The 16,587-nt window shown below is 39.8% G+C and overlaps 1 protein-coding gene across 2 annotated transcripts in view; it reads left to right on the top strand.

The window, feature by feature from the left end:
- TPRG1 (tumor protein p63 regulated 1) overlaps positions 1 to 16,587 on the top strand; it is a 158,687-nt gene that overhangs the window by 141,305 nt on the left and 795 nt on the right. The window lies entirely within an intron of this gene.

Below are 16,587 nucleotides of genomic sequence, written 5' to 3' on the forward strand. Positions count from 1 at the left end.
CTGGTGGGCTGCTGTCTATGGGGTTGCACAGAGTTGGACACGACTGAAGTGACTTAACAGTAACAGTAAATATACATGAATGCAGCTAGTAGACTGGAACATTACATTTTGCCCAAGACTTTCTATCAGCCAAGGGAAACTTGAGGTTCATATAGCTCTCCTTAGATAGAAGTAAGAATAGCGGGTGTGTGTGTGTGTGTGTGTGCGCGCACATGTGCATACATGAGTATGAACAGGGTGACTGGTCGGTTAATTAATTGGTTGGTTTTCAGTCAATCAAACTACTTTGTGAATCTGTTAAGTGTATTTTCTTTAAGGATTTTCTCATTCAACTATTCTTTCAAAGTCTTTTCTTCCTATCAACAGTCTGGAACCTTCATTTGCCAAACCATTTCTTAGTCAAAGGCCACCCTGAGTCCCAGATCTCTAAGAAAACAAGTGATCTCAGTCTGGGATATGATATGATGACTGCTCTGATCCAGTTCTTTGTGTCTTGGTTTCTCTTTTGTTGTTGGTTTTTATGTCAAAAAGTTATTCGTGTTTAGGACTTTTTCCAAAATTGGCTTTGATTAATTCTCAGTTATATTAATGCAAAAGTATAAATAAGAATAGTAATTCTGGGGATATAGAATTCCTTTTATATGAATATTTTGGTATAATACAATTTTTAAAGGGTGATTTAAACTAGTTTTTTTTTTTTATTTCTCTTGTAAATGAAATAGGAAAAAGTAAAAGAATATGGTGAAAGTGCATAACTAAATGAAATACCTAAAACAATTTAATTCAATTTGAAAATGAAGGTCACTCAGTCATGTCTGACTCTTTGTCTGACTCTTTCTTCAGGCCAGAATACTGGAGTGGGTAGCCTTCTCCAGGGGATCTTCCCAACCCAGGGATAGAGCTCAGGTCTCCCACATCACAGGCAGATTCTTTACCAGCTGATTCACAAGGGAAGCCCAAGAATACTGGAATGGGTAGCCTATCCTTTCTCTAGGGGATCTTCCCAATCCAGGAATCGAACCAGGGCCTCCTGCATTGCAGGTGGATTTTTTACCAACTGAGCTTTGAGGGAAGCCCTAATTCAATTTAGGAAACCCACAATGGCAGAAGAGAGGAAATTATGTGGAACTGAGCCCTCCACAGTCAAAAAGTTCAAATTATTTATGATCTAATGGAATAATTTATTTTTAAAAGTACATTTATAAAATTCATTTTTAAAAAATTTTTACTCAGAGTCTTTTACTCTACAGCACTTGGAATTTCTTTATTTGACAAATGTTTTCTAGTACCTACAAGTTGTGGGTATTATGATTGTGATTAAGAATACAAATATAAATGAGACAAGATTCTTGCCTTTGTGGAAGGCATTGTTTAATAAGAGGAAGCAGATAAAAATACAAAGATTTTAAAATAAGTATTAAAGAACTGAAAAAGAATTTTGGATCAGATGCAAAGATGTGGAGACAGTTGAAAGTGCATGGAGTGTATTAGACACAGACAGCTTAGCTGGAGTTGAATCTTGTGTATTTCTCACCATAATTATATTGGCTCATATGGTACATATAAGTACCTAAAGCACATTAGGGGTGCTAGGAATGGAGAGAGATGAAGAAATCTTGAGATATTCAGGATATCAGTGGAAGAAGATAACTGATAGAATATGGTAGGTGAATGAGAAGAAGTCAAAGATGGTAGTCTGTTTTGGTAGATGGTGAGTCCATTAATTTAAATGGAGAGAACTAAAAGAAGAGTAGGTGTGGGGATTCTGTTTAGGACATGCTGAGTTTGAAATGTTCATGGAATGTGGAGTTGAGCTGGTTGCCAGAAGTTAGAAATTTAGGTCTGTTTGAAGCTCAGGAGAGAAAGTTGAACTGGTAATATAGGTGTCAGATCCTTCAACACGGGGGCAAAACTGAGTCATGGGATGGATTGGGCTGAAAGGTACCTGAGGAAGGAGCATTAATGGGTAAATTGCATTCAAATTCAAATTTATGCTATCTCTATGTCCTTCAGCACTGATCTAAAAAATCCCCATCAATTTATGAAATACTGTGTCAAAATTCATTCCTTCTTTTACCTATCTCACTAACTCTACATCATTTCTACATCTCTTTCCAGATTCTTGCTTACATCCAAGCCTTACTTTTTCAATCTGTGCATTCACATACTTTGCATTACTCGTATAAAACAGTTGTGAAAATAGAAAATAACATTTTTGGTATTGCTTTTATTATTACAGGACATAATTTCATATGAAATTTGTAATTACATGATATTTATTAATTACAGTCTGCATGTTTTCATGGAATTCAACTAACAAAAACTCTTTGAGGTCAGAATTCTATCTCCACTTTAAAAGTGAAGGTTCTTAGAGTGGTTAAGTAAATTGACTGAGGTATTATAATAATAACGGTATTTCCACATTCAAATAATTTGTTAATGCTCAAGGAAATGCCTAAAAACCAGAAAGATGTCTCTGTGTGTGCATATTCATAGTCACTGCTATGATATATGATAGGGTAGGATATGATATCATATTTTTACAACCAAGGTCAGTTATTCTTGTTTCATCCACTTTATATTTGCAACTTCTAGCCGTGTCTTTACCATTTGTTATGGAATTAGTTTCATTTGCCCAATGCACAGCAAGCCAAAACCAAGCTTAGATGCTGAGGTTTTCTGTGGAGAAAGGATTTCTTCACAAGGAAGCCAAAAAAGAAGAAAGGAGAACAGATCTCCAATCTGCCTCCCCAAATGCAAGAGGCTTGAGATATTTATGAGATAAAGAAGCAGGGTGGTCTGAAGCATGGAGAAAGGTGATTGGAGGCAAGAAAAGCTGAGGCGATCCGTGTTCCATGCAGGCATACCTGAGTTAACTGCTTCTTCTTCGGAAGCATATTCAGAAAATGGCAGCATCAGCATGATCTGAGGGTGGAGTTTTGGGCCCTCTGACATCAAGAGGTCATTCTTTGGACACTTACGTAGACCCAATTAAATGGTCAGAATCTTGACCAATTTGAACCATCAAGACTAGCTCCATGTTTTGAAAATCAACTTAAGTCACCATTACTATGGCTACCCATAATTAGAGGCATGATTGATAAGGGGCAGTTAAAGGAATCTTGTGATATATTCTCTAATCTATATGAAGCTTGGTGGGCTTGCAATTTGCAGGAACAATTAAAGTGAGTTTAATCAGTGAAGACAGGTTACAGAGTGGTATTTATTAAGTAAATTATAGATCAAGGATCTAACTGATAACTGTGCTTGATTTCACATTGTCTTAATGGATTCTTTGATTGTGTGGAGAGTCTTGTTGAGAGGAACTAGTGACTGAGTCCAGAGCTTTAGAATAATATTGAGTAGATCATGAATGGTCTATTGCCTAATCAAAGTGAGCTACAGACAACCCTTTTTTACTTTTGTCTGGCATCTTTCTTCTTATTTTTGAGGGAATTATGAAACTGAACCAATGTTTTAGTAATCAAATGTAACTTTATATTCTTAACCCCTTGGTTTCCCACCACATAGACTGAACGAATATTTATTTAGTTGTTAATTTTTGTTATTTTAATTGTTTGGCTGCTCGGCTTTTGGAGTCTTCATTCCCTGATTTAGGATTGAACCTAGATTGAATGACTAATTTCATTGGTCTTGACGATGAAAGCACTGAGTCCTAACCATTGAATTGCCATGGCATTCCTTAACAAATATTTGTTAAGTGTCCACCTGGCATACTGTTAATATATGCAGAGCAATGCAGTGGATAACCATTGGGATTTTGTTGTTTGTTTAGTTGCTGAGTTGTGTCCTACTCTTCTGTGACCCCATGGACTGTATTCTGCCAGGCTCCTCTGTCTGTGGGATTTCCCAGGCAAGAATGTTAGAATAGGTTACCATTTCCTCCTCTAGGGGCTCTTTGGAACCCAGGGATCAAACTTGTGTCTCCTGCATTGGCAGGCAGATTCTTTACTGCTGAGCCACCAGGGAAGCCCTCATTGTTGGGATAGCAAGAAGAATAAAACAGATTTTGCCCTCAAGACATTTATAGTCTAGAGGGAGAATGCAAAAATGGTACTTAACAAATTATCATTTAATGTGCAAATACTGTTGATAGAATCAAAACGTTCTATTAGAGCCCAGCAAAAAGGATAAGTCCAGAAGTTAACAAATGTGGAAACATTTGATGTGAAACTCAAGAGTGATTTAGCCATAAAAGCAGACGCAGAAAGACATTTTAAGTAAAACAATACATGATTAGAAGCTGCAAATTACAAACGTGTATAAAATGTTCTTGGACAAAGAGTCATTTACTTAAGCTAGAGTTTAAAGTGTGTGTGTGTGTGTGTGTGTGCGTGCGTGCATGTGCATATATGCATGGGGAGGATTGGGGAAATGGAATAGGATGAGGAAAGAAATTAGAATTTGTAGCAAAAAAAGCTTCTGCCTCATTCCCCTTTTTTGCTCTATATTCCTGAACATACTCACAGTCACAGTGTATCTATAAAGATAATTCCAAATAATCGTGCAAGGATGATATAAACATTGTGTTCAGTTGTGCGACTTCCCAAGTGGTTTCCATTGTTGTGTGTTGGATGGACTTACTCTTTATTTCAACATGCTTTACTTGCTACAATGGGAGGGTGAAACCTGTAGCCTGAGGCTGGGAAAACCTGCTCAGCAAAGGAATGTGGGCCTGCAGGCATGAAACCTGGTCTCTTTACCCAGGGTAAACAGGAAGCAAGAGATGGTTGTAATAAGGAAAACTGAGACTCTGGGCAGTGAACTGCTGGCAGACAGCACCTGAAGCAAACCAGGGGCCCAGTCACTCAGCTGGTAAATAATCGCTGTAAAGTCAAGAATATTACACACACACACACACACATGCACACACACCACACACCTATGCTTTACCCTAACCAGCACACAGGCCTTCTGTAATCGGAGATGTTAAAACTTGACCCTCTGCTTTTAAGGCTGGAATAAAAGAGGGAGCAAGGGGTGGGCGTATAAAAGCTTTTAAAGAAAAGTATGTGGCTGGTGGCATTCATATCAAATGACACCATGTTTCTGTCACACAGATTAAGTTCAGGTGCTTGAAATGCTCAAGAGCCAGCCTGGGGACTTGGCCTTTTGTCTGCCTCTCCTCCATGCCCATCTTGTCCCTCTGTCTTCATGGTCCATCTTCTTCTTAAAGAGCTCACAGAAATGACTAGAAATGAAGGGCATCTTACTCGAGTGAAATGCCAAGTTCACTGAATGTAAAATAGTGTCAACTTTTTCCTTTCAGCATTTTGATTCTGAGGCCACAGAGAATTCTCATGAAATAAAACTTACGATGAGACCTGGGGAGGCATTCTGTAACCCAATTTCATATATATATACATATATAATCTGTGAAAAGGCATCCTGACAACCAAGAAGATGTTGCCCATGGAAAAGTTGAGGTGAACTGAGCTTTGGACTTCAGGAAATCATAGTTAAATGATGATGTAGTTAATTATTTATTGACAATACTGATTATTGACAATAGGCTTCCTTTAATGCCTTTGCAATATGACTCCAAGTTTCAGATTAATCTTATATTCTTCCCCAAACATTCCTGGAAGACATTAGCAGGTGAGCACATGTGCATAGAGCTTTTACAAATCTTTATTTATTATATTTATTTATTATATTTATTTATTAAAGTTAGTTTAATCTTTGTAGACAGCTTATGAATTTGATGCTATTCAGTTCAGTTCAGTCACTCAGTCGTGTCCGACTCTTTGCAACCCTATGAATCGCAGCACGCCCAGCCTCCCTGTCCATCACCAACTCCTGGAGTTCACTCAAACTCACATCCATCGAGTCCGTGATGCCATCCAGCCATCTCATCCTCTATCATTCCCTTCTCTTCCTGCCCCCAATCCCTCCCAGCATCAGAGTCTTTTCCAATGAGTCAACTCTTCGCATGAGGTGGCCAAGGTACTGGAGTTTCAGCTTTAGCATCATTCCTTCCAATGAACACCCAGGACTGATCTTCTTTAGAATGGAATGGTTGGATCTCCTTGCAGTCCAAGGGACTCTCAAGAGTTCTCCAACACCACAGTTCAAAAGCATCAATACTTCGGCGCTCAGCTTTCTTCACAGTCCAACTCTCACATCCATACATGACCACTGGAAAAACCATAGCCTTGACTAGACGGACCTTTGTTGGCAGAGTAATGTCTCTGCTTTTGAATATGCTGCCTAGGTTGGTCATAACTTTCCTTCCAAGGAGTAAGCATCTTTTAATTTCATGGCTGCAATCACCATCTGCAGTGATTTTGAAGCCCAAAAAAGCAAAGTCTGCCACTGTTTCCAATGTTTCCTCATCTATTTCCCATGAAGTGATGGGACCAGATGCCATGATCTTAGTTTTATGAATGTTGAGCTTTAGGCCAACTTTTTCACTCTCCTCTTTCACTTTCATCAAGAGGCTCTTTAGTTCCTCTTCACTTTCTGCCATAAGGGTGGTGTCATCTGCATATCTGAGGTGATTGATATTTCTCCTGGCAATCTTGATTCCAACTTGTGCTTCTTCCAACCCAGCGTTTCTCATGATGTACTCTGCATAGAAGTTAAATAAGCAGAATGACAATATACAGCCTTGACGTACTCCTTTTGCTATTTGGAACCAGTCTGTTGTTCCATGTCCAGTTCTAACTGTTGCTTCCTGACCTGCATATAGGTTTCTCAAGAGGCAGGTCAGGTCGTCTGGTATTCATATCTCTTTCAGAATTTTCCACAGTTTATTGTGATCCACACAGTCAAAGGCTTCAGCATAGTCAATAAAGCAGAAACAGATGTTTTTCTGGAACTTTCTTGCTTTTTCCATGATCCAGTGGATGTTGGCAATTGGATCTCTGGTTCCTCTGCCTTTTCTAAAGCCAGCTTGAGCATCTGGAAGTTCACGGTTCACATATTGCCAAAGCCTGGCTTGGAGAATTTTGAGCATTACTTTACTAGCGTGGGAGATGAGTGCAATTGTGTGGTAGTTTGAGCATTTTTTGGCATTGCCTTTCTTTGGGATTGGAATGAAAACAGACCTTTTCCAGTCCTGTGCCCACTGCTGAGTTTTCCAAATTTGCTGGCCTATTGAGTGCAGCACTTTCACAGCATCATCTTTCAGGATTTGAAATAGCTCCACTGGAATTCCATCACTTCCACTAGCTTTGTTTATAGTGATGCTTTCTAAGGCCCACTTGACTTCACTTTCCAGGATGTCTGGCTCTAGATGAGTGATCACACCATCATGATTGTCTGGGTTGTGAAGATCTTTTTTGTACAGTTCTTCCGTGTATTCTTGCCACCTCTTCTTAATATCTTCTGCTTCTGTTAGGTCCATACCATTTCTGTCCTTTATCGAGCCCATCTTTGCATGAAATGTTCCCTTGTTATCTTTAATTTTCATGAAGGGATCTCTAGTCTTTCCCATTCTGTTGTTTTCCTCTATTTCTTTACATTGATCTCTGAGGTAGGCTTTCTTATCTCTTCTTGCTATTCTTTGGAACTCTGCATTCAGATGTTTATATCATTCCTTTTCTCCTTTGCTTTTCGCTTCTCTTCTTTTCACAGCTATTTGTAAGGCCTCCCCAGACAGCTATTTTGCTTTTTTGCATTTCATTTCCATGAGGATGGTCTTGATCCCTGTCTCCTGTACAATGTCACAAACCTCATTCCATAGTTCATCAGGCACTCTGTCTATCAGATCTAGTCCCTTAAATCTATTTCTCACTTCCACTGTATAATCATAAGGGATTTGATTTAGGTCATACCTGAATGGTCTAGTGGTTTTCCCCACTTTCTTCAATTTAAGTCTGAATTTGGTAATAAGGAGTTCATGATCTGAGCCACAGTCAGCTCCTGGTCTTGTTTTTGTTGACTGTATAGAGCTTTTCCATCTTTGGCTGCAAAGAATACAATCAGTCTGATTTCTGTGTTGACCATCTGGTGATGTCCATGTGTAGAGTCTTCTCTTGTGTTGTTGGAAGAAGGTGTTTGCTATGACCAGTGCATTTTCTTGGCAAAACTCTATTAGCCTTTGCCCTGCTTCATTCTGCATTCCAAGGCCAAATTTGCCTGTTACTCCAGGTATTTTTTGACTTCCTACTTTTTTGGTGTTAGTTCTAAAAGGTCTTGTAAGTCTTCATGCTGCTGCTGCTAAGTCGCTTCAGTTGTGTCCGACTCTGAGAGACCCTAGATGGCAGCCCACCAGGCTCTGCCATCCCTGGGATTCTCCAGGCAAGAACATTGGAGTGGGTTGCCATTTCCTTCTCCAATGCATAAAAGTAAAAAGTGAAAGTGAGGTCACTGAGTCGTGTCCAACTCTCAGCGACCCCATGGACTGCAGCCTACCAGGCTCCTCTGTCCATGGGAGTTTCCAGGCAAGAGTACTGGAGTGGGGTGCCATTGCCTTCTCCATAGGTCTTCATAGAACCGTTCAACTTCAGCTTCTTCAGCATTACTGGTTGGGGCATAGACTTGGATTACCGTGATATTGAATGGTTTGCCTTGGAAACGAACATAGATCATTCTGTCGTTTTTGAGATTGCATCCAAGTACTGCATTTCAGACTCTGTTGACCATGATGGCTACTCCATTTCTTCTAAGGGATTCCTGCCCACAGTAGTAGATATAATGGTCATCTGAGTTAAATTCACCCGTTCCAGTCCATTTTAGTTCACTGATTCCTAGAATGTCGATGTTCACTCTTGCCATCCCCTGTTTGACCACTTCCAATTTGCCTTGATTCATGGACCTAACATTCCAGGTGCCTATGCAATATTGCTCTTTACAGCATTGGACCTTGCTTCTATCACCAGTCACATCCACAACTGGGTATTGTTTTTGCTTTGGCTCCATCCCTTCATTCTTTCTGGAGTTATTTCTCCACTGATATCCAGTAGCATATTGGGCACCTACCAACCTGGGGAGTTCCTCTTTTGGTATCCTATCATTTTGCCTTTTCATACTGTTCATGGGGTTCTCAAGGCAAGAATACTGAAGTGGTTTGCCATTCCCTTCCCCACTGGACCACGTTCTGTCCGACCTCTCCACCATGACCTGCCTGTCTTGGGTGTTCCCACAGGGCATGGCTTTAGTTTCATTGAGTTAGACAAGGCTGTGGTCCATGTGATTAGATTGACTAGTCTCCTGTGATTATAGTTTCAGTATGTCTGCCCTCTGATGCCCTCTCACAACACCTACCGTCTTACTTGGGTTTCTCTCAACTTGGATGTGGGGTGTCTCTTACTGGTTGCTCCAGCAAAGTGCAGCTGCTGCTCCTTACCTTGGACAAGGGGTATCTCTTCACCACCGCCCCTCCTGACCTTCAACATGGAGTAGCTCCTCTCAGCCCTCCTGTGCCCGCGCAGCCACCACTCCTTGGAAGGTGCTTGATGCTATTAATATCCTTATTTTATAGAAGATGAACTGTAAAATTCAGAGAGATTAGACTTGCCCAAGATCACACAGCTAGTGAGAACCACATTAGCAATGTAAGACCAGATCTGTTTGATCTGAATATTCATGATATATCATGTTCTACACTTCGGAGAAGGCAATGGCACCCCACTCCAGTACTCTTGTCTGGAAAATCCCATGGACAGAGGAGCCTGGTAGGCTGCGGTCCATGGGGTCGTGAAGAGTCAGATGCAACTGAGTGACTTCCCTTTCACTTTTCACTTTCATGCATTGGAGAAGGAAATGGCAACCCACTCCAGTGTTCTTACCTGGAGAATCCCAGGGACAGGGGAGCCTGATGGGCTGCCATCTATGGAATCGCACAGAGTCGGACACGACTGAAGTGACTTAGCAGCAGCAGCATACTTCCTTTAGTTCAGTGGTTCTCAGCAGGAGACGATTTTATCCCTAGGGAACATTGGCAATATGTGGATAACACTTTTGATTGTCACCCCTGGGATTGAGGTGCTACTGCTTAGCTTTCTAAAATCTGGAGGACATACTCTCCTGCTGGAAATAATGTCCTAGCCCCAGATAGCAATAATTCCAAGGTAGAGAAATATTAGATTAGTTGTATAGATGAATAGCCGTACTTGTGACTCTGATTCCCAGAAAACTGGATGAAATATTTGAGATGCATATATGAAATGTGATAGAATAAAAAGTATTTTTTGCCTTGACTATTTGGGAAAGCATTGTGGAAGAGAAAGGATTTGAGCTTGGTTGTGAAAGATGAATAAGAGCATGGGCATTATAACTCTTTGTGGATTGAACAGACTATCAGAGAGTTTCTTAGGCAAGCTTAATACAGTGGAGTTTTTTATTTTTTAAAGGAAAAATTTTCTACAAAGAAAACCTTTTCAGAACCCAAATATATAAAACTGATAAAAAATAAAGCAGCTATGATTGATGTGATTGTAGCTTTTCTTCCCTAAATTTTCCCTAAGACTTCAGGCATGTGTGTTTTTTTAATACTATTAATAATAGCATTTTCTTGCTTTTCAAAAGAATTCTGATTTGGATAATGTATGATATGGTCACCCAACCTATAAAGGTATGTAGTGTTCTAAGAAACAAGTTTCAAAAAGTATCGAGACTGATTTTTTTCTATATCCCTTTGGAAAATTAAGAACATGAACTCTTTCCTAGATATTAGAATTTCATTCAAACTTTTCTAGAAACTTACATCACTATAATACAGAATACTTCTAGGTATCAAAACCTAGAAGTGAAACAACAGTGCAATACTACACTGTAGCAGGGTTTCCTTGGTGGTTCAGATGGTAGAATCTGCCTGTAATGCAAGAGACCCAGGTTCTATCCCTGCATCAGGAAATCCTATGGACAGAGGAGCCTGGTTCACGGTCACAAAGAGTCAGACATGACTGACTACACTTTCACTTTCATAGTACTATTAACTAAAATACAGACCTTATCCAAATTTCATCAGTTTTTTGTTTTGTTTTTCCTAATGTCTTCTGTGTACTCCAGGATTCAATCCAAGATTCCATGTTATATTTAATTATTCTGTTTTTTTTTTTATTCTCCTCCAAACTGTGGCAGTCTGTCAGTCTTTCTTTTTTCTTTTTTTCCCCATGACCTTGGGGCTTTTGATAGAATGTTCTCATGGTGGGTTTGGCTGATGTTTTCTCATGATTAGATTGAAGTCTGCTTTTTTAAGGGCACAAATACTGCAGAAGTGATGCTGTGTCCTTTCACGGCATCGTATTGCAGGTTCACTGTCCCTGTATGCCTTGTTACAGATATTAACCTTAATCATTTGTCCAAGATGGTGTATGCCAGATCGCTCCTTTGTAAATTTAGTATTTTTCCTTTATATTTGATAAGTACCTTGGAAGAGATATTTTGATGCTCAACCCATGTCTTTTGAAATCATAGTTTCTGAATAGAACTTAATATATATCCTTTGGCATCCAGAGAATTTTTATTACTTTAAAATAGGGCATATCACAAGATTAAAAAAAAAATACTTTCTCAAGTCTATGATGCATATTAAGGAAACTGGCATTCAAAGTCTGGAATTGAATTTTCTTGCCTGAGATAATATTTACATCTATAAATAGTATGCTTTAAAATGTTTTTGAGCAATTCACTGGGATTCATACAATAGTCTGATGAAGTTGGTATTTACCATCATTATTATTTTCCCATTTTCAGATACATAAGCTAAGATCCAGGGAGATTAAATGATTCTTCCAAAATCTAACCATTAGTTTTGGGCAAGGAAATATACTTTTTTCCCCGACTATACTCAGTGATGGAGGGGACATGGTTAGATTGCTGTGAGGTGGGAATGTCCATGTAGAGGAATGTAGCTTCTTGGAGAGTATTAGGCAAGGCAAATAAAACAATAGATGAATGACTGGAATCTGTACACTTAAGATCGCTTCTGACCTTGGTTACTTTGTGATTTTAAACATAGCAATTAAATTAAATTCTCCTGTTACTGGAATTAATTCATTCTTCCCATGTTGCTTTTCTCTTTGGAAGCTTAAGAAAGAACACTTGCTGTTTTTCTTATCCAGTCACCAAAGCACTGGTGGAGTGTTCTGTGAGGAATGATGTCCTCCTTTCTAGAATTTCCAGGCTAGATGACTACAGTTTATTTCATTCAGTAACACGTAATATTTAAATCCATTGTAAGGTCTTAAAGAGGGTGCTGGGAGTAATAATAAGAGGTAACTTCTGTCTGTCTTTGTCACTATAGCCTGAAATTCATGGTAAACAAGAAAAACCTTACTTATCTATTAGATTCTTTAGTCAGGGAAGTGAGTTTAAATTGAGGTTTGATGTCATCTAATTAGGTAACTATTACTTTATTGAAAACCCACAGATATCAATGCACTCTAGCAAACTTTATGTTGTTTATCATAAAGTCACTATTTTTTTAACTTCTGAGTTGTTGAAATTCCAATACTTTGGCCACCTGATGTGAAGAGTCAACTCATTGGAAAAGACCCTGATGGTGGGAAAAATTGAATACAAAAGGAGATGGGTAGGGGTCAGAGGATGAGTAGCTTAGATAGCCCCAACAATTCAGTGGACATGAATATGAGCAAACTGTGGGAGATAGTGAAGGACAGGGAAGCCTGGTGTACTGCAGTCCATGGGGTCACAAAGAGTCAGACATGACTTAGCAACTGAACAACAAAATTAGCCCCAAACCATAGATTCCAATGCCTCCTTCCAAAAGAGTAAGCTGAGGCTCATGAAGGAGAAGTGAATTTATGATAAGGTAACAGAACAAGTAAATCACACAAGTTTCATTTGCATGGCTTTTCTTTCTTTCCTATTTTTTGTTCTTTTTGTGCTGTGCTGTGTTGTGCTAAGTCACTCCAGTCATATCCAACTCTTTGTAGCCCTGTGGACTGTAGCCCTTCAGGTTCCTCTGTCCAGGTAAGAATACTGGAGTGGGTTGCCATGCCCTCCTTCAGGGGATCTTCCCAGCCCAGTAATCAAACCCAGGTATCCTGCATTGCAGGTGGATTCCTTACTATCTGAGCCACCAGGGGAGTCCATGAATACTGGAGTGGTTAGTCTATCCTTTCTCCAGGGGAATCTTTCCAACCCAGAAATCAAACCAGGGTCTCCTGCATTGCAGGCAGTTTCTTTACCAGCTGAGCTATCAGGGAAGCCCCTTGTCCATTATAGACTAGGTCAAATAGTAATGATGGATATATTCTAAATTTTAGGTTTTTTTCTTACTAACAAGGAAACTAAGGCTACAATGGAGAAGTGGTTTGCCCAAGGGCAATTTGGTATAAAATTAACAGTCCAGGGTAAAACTTACATTGAAAATGTGATTATGGGTAACAACTACAGGCTTCTCTTTCTTCATTGAATCATCACGCTGTATTAGTCCCTCAAAGCAAAGATTGGCCCTCCTCATGGAGAAAAGGAAAAACATTGGTCACTTGGTTGAATGTGTATAATGACTTATATGGATATTGGAATATACTTTGAAAGGTTTAATTTAGACTTGCAAGCCAGTTGCCTAGAAAGCATATTTGGATCACACTGTGAATAGTTTCTTGTTCCTAATATTCCTTTTTACCGTTGTGCAGAAAATGGAGTGACTCTGGACAAAATCATTTACTTTCTCTGAGCCTTGATTTCTAACATGGAAATAATGATACCTTCTTTTACTTACCTGAGAGGCTTATACTGGAATGAGTTAATGGATATAAATGAGCTAATTGGAAATACAAAGATCTGGGCTTTCCTAATTCATTTCCTTCTTTATATCTCTGTTTGCAATGCTCCCTGAATTACCCTCCTCTCAACCCAGTTCAACCTGATTTGACCAAAAGAGTGATTTTTTTTTTTTAAACTCATTTAACTTAAAATTCAGGGTAGGCTGATCTAGTAACTCGGATGGCTTTGTGAAGAATTTCTCTGTCTTCACGTCTTAGGTCTTTCACTTTTACTGTTTTCAGTCTCAGCCAGGCTTTCACTGTGTGGCCCAAATGACCATGAATACCTCTGCACTTGGACGATACATTTCACAGCTGCATTGGTCATGTGCCCACATCTAAACCAGTCTCCTGTGGATTCTTCTGATTGGTTAGAACTGAGTCATGTACTAAAGCCAGCTCCACTTAAGCTATTTGCACTAAATGGAAGAACGTGGCTCTCCAAAGGAAAATAGAGGCATTCTTTTTTAATCTTTTAAAAATTAGTTATTTATGGGCTGTTCTGGATCTTCGTCGCTGTGCAGGCTTTTCTCTAGTTGTGGGAAGTGGGGCCTATTCTCTAGTTGTGGTGGGCAGGCTTCTTATTGCAGTGGCTTCTGTGCAATGAGAAAGAAAAGAGATGGGGGTGGCAGAGGATGAGATGGTTAGATAGCTTGTGCTGTGAAGCACTAGCTCTAGGTGTGATGGCTTTAGTAGTTGTGACTCCTGGGCTCTAGAGCACAGGCTCAATAGTTGCGGTGCATGGGCTTAGCTGCTCTGTGGCATACATGATCTTCCTGGATCAGGGATCAAACCTATGTCTCTTGCATTGGTAGGCAGATTCATATCCACTGTACCATCAGGGAAGCCTTGAAGCACTCTTGTTGAAAGAAGAATCTCAAATGGAGAGAAGGATGCTGGATTAGAAAGAACAGCAGCAGTCAGCTAGACCCTCTTTAACCTCATTTCACTTGCTGAAACCCTATTACCCCTTAGAGGATTGTCTCAAATGTCTTCTTTGGAAGTCATTTTTGATCCTCTAACCATATATGATTTCTTTTGTTTTTCTTTAATATCTTCTGCCTGTTTTTGCTGTTTATTTTCATGGACTTTGTATGATCGTTACAAGTTCATTTCTTTTATATTATTGTAGTGCCACTGCTGTGTGGGCTTTCCCGATGGCTCAGTGGTAAATAACCCACCCATCAAACTGATACAGCCACTATGGAAGATGGTATGGAGATTCCTTAAAAAACTAGGACTGAAACCACCTTACAACCCAGCACTCCCACTCCTAGGCATATACCCTGAGGAAACCAAAATTGAAAAAGATACATGTACCACAATGTCCATTGCAGCACTATTTACAACATCTAGAATAAGGAAGCAACCTAGATGTCCATCGACAGTTCAGTGCAGTTCAGTTCAGTTGCTCAATTGTGTCCAACTCTTTGCGACCCCATGGACTGCAGCACACCTGGCCTCCCTGTCCATCATCAATTTCCAGAGTTTACCCAAACTGATGCCCATTGAGTCGGTGATGCCATCCAACCATCTCATCCTCTGTTGTCCCCTTCACCTCCTGCCTTCAATCTTTCCCAGCATCAGGGTATTTTCAAATGAGTCAGCTCTTTGCATCAGGTAGCCAAAATATTGGAATTTCAACTTCAACATCAGTCCTTCCAATGAACACCCAGGACTGATCTCCTTTAGAATGGACTGGTTGGATCTCCTTGCAGTCCAAGGGACTCTCAAAAGTCTTCTGCAACACCACAGTTCAAAAGCATCAATTCTTCAGCGCTCAGCTTTTTTTATAGTCCAGCTCTCACATCCATGCATGACCACTAGAAAAACCATAGCATTGACTAGACGGACCTTTGTTGGCAAGTAATATCTCTGCTTTTGAATATGCTGCCTAGGTTGGTCATAACTTTCCTGCCAAAGAGTAAGCATCTTTTAATTTCATGGCTGCAGTCACCACCTGCGGTGACTTTGGAGCCCCCCAAAATAAACTCTGCCACTGTTTCCACTGCTTTCCCATCTATTTGCCATGAAGTGATGAGGCTGGATGCCATGATTTTAGTTTTCTGAATGTTGACCTTTAAGCCAACTTTTTCACTCTCCTCTTTCACTTTCATCAAAAGGTTCTTTAGTTCTTCGCTTTCTGCCATAAGGATGGTGTCATCTGCGTATCTGAGGTTATTGATATTTCTCCTGGCAATCTTGATTCTGACTTGTGCTTCATCCAGCCCAGCGTTTCTCATGATGTACCCTGCATATAATAAGTACATTCACCTATCCATCAACAGATGAATGGATAAATAAGCTGTGGTACATATATATACAATGGAATATTATTCAGCCATAAAAAGGAACACATTTGAGCCATTCTAATGAGGTGTACAAACCTAGAGCCTATTATACAGAGTGAAGTAAGAGAAATATAAATATCATATTCTGACACATATATATGGAATCTAGAAAGATGATACTGATGAATTTATCTGCAGGGCAGCAATGGAGAAACAGACATAGAGAATAGACTTACGGACCTGGGGGGAAAAGGGAGAGAGGGTGAGATGCATGGAAAGAGTAACCTGGAAACTTACAATACCATATGTAAAATAAATAGCCAATGGGAATTTGCTGTATGACTCAGGGAACTCAAACAGGGGCTCTGTGACAATCTAGAAGGGTGGGATGGGGAGTGGAATGGGAGGGGGTTTGGGAGAGATCAGCCATGGTGTACATATGGCTGATTCTTGTTGATGTTTGACAGAAAACAACAAAATTCTATAAAGCAATTATCCTTCAATTAAAAAATAGATAAAGTGGCAAAAAAGAAAGAACTCACCTGCCAATATAGGAGATGGGAGAGTCACAGTTTCAACCCCTGGGTTGAGAAGAT

Source organism: Oryx dammah, unplaced genomic scaffold (assembly GCF_014754425.2).
Source record: "Oryx dammah isolate SB20612 unplaced genomic scaffold, SCBI_Odam_1.1 HiC_scaffold_2, whole genome shotgun sequence".
Classification (NCBI taxonomy): domain Eukaryota; kingdom Metazoa; phylum Chordata; class Mammalia; order Artiodactyla; family Bovidae; genus Oryx; species Oryx dammah.